General features: G+C 68.2%; 1 pseudogene; it reads right to left on the reverse strand.

Moving 5' to 3' along the window:
- The window catches only part of LOC103802617, a 394-nt pseudogene extending 244 nt beyond the window's left edge, over positions 1-150 (reverse strand).
- Positions 151-214: the final 64 nt, after the last annotated feature.

The following is a 214-nucleotide window of genomic DNA, read 5'->3' on the forward strand; positions in this document are numbered from 1 at the left end:
CAGGATCTGTGCGTCAGCCTCGGTGCCGCCGTTGCGGGCGGCTGGCGAGTTTTTCCGGAGGATGCCGCTGGGCACGTTACCGAGGCGAGCTGGGTTTGGGGTGCTCTTGGGGCCGGTGGGGGAGGTCCTCTGGGGGACTTGACAGCACATGGGGACCCGTGGGTTAATGCCAGCCCAGGGAGGGGGTGCCAGCAGGGACCCCCACCCTGCATCA

The sequence above is a fragment of the Acanthisitta chloris genome, unplaced genomic scaffold, assembly GCF_000695815.1.
Source record: "Acanthisitta chloris isolate BGI_N310 unplaced genomic scaffold, ASM69581v1 scaffold41875, whole genome shotgun sequence".
Taxonomy (NCBI): domain Eukaryota; kingdom Metazoa; phylum Chordata; class Aves; order Passeriformes; family Acanthisittidae; genus Acanthisitta; species Acanthisitta chloris.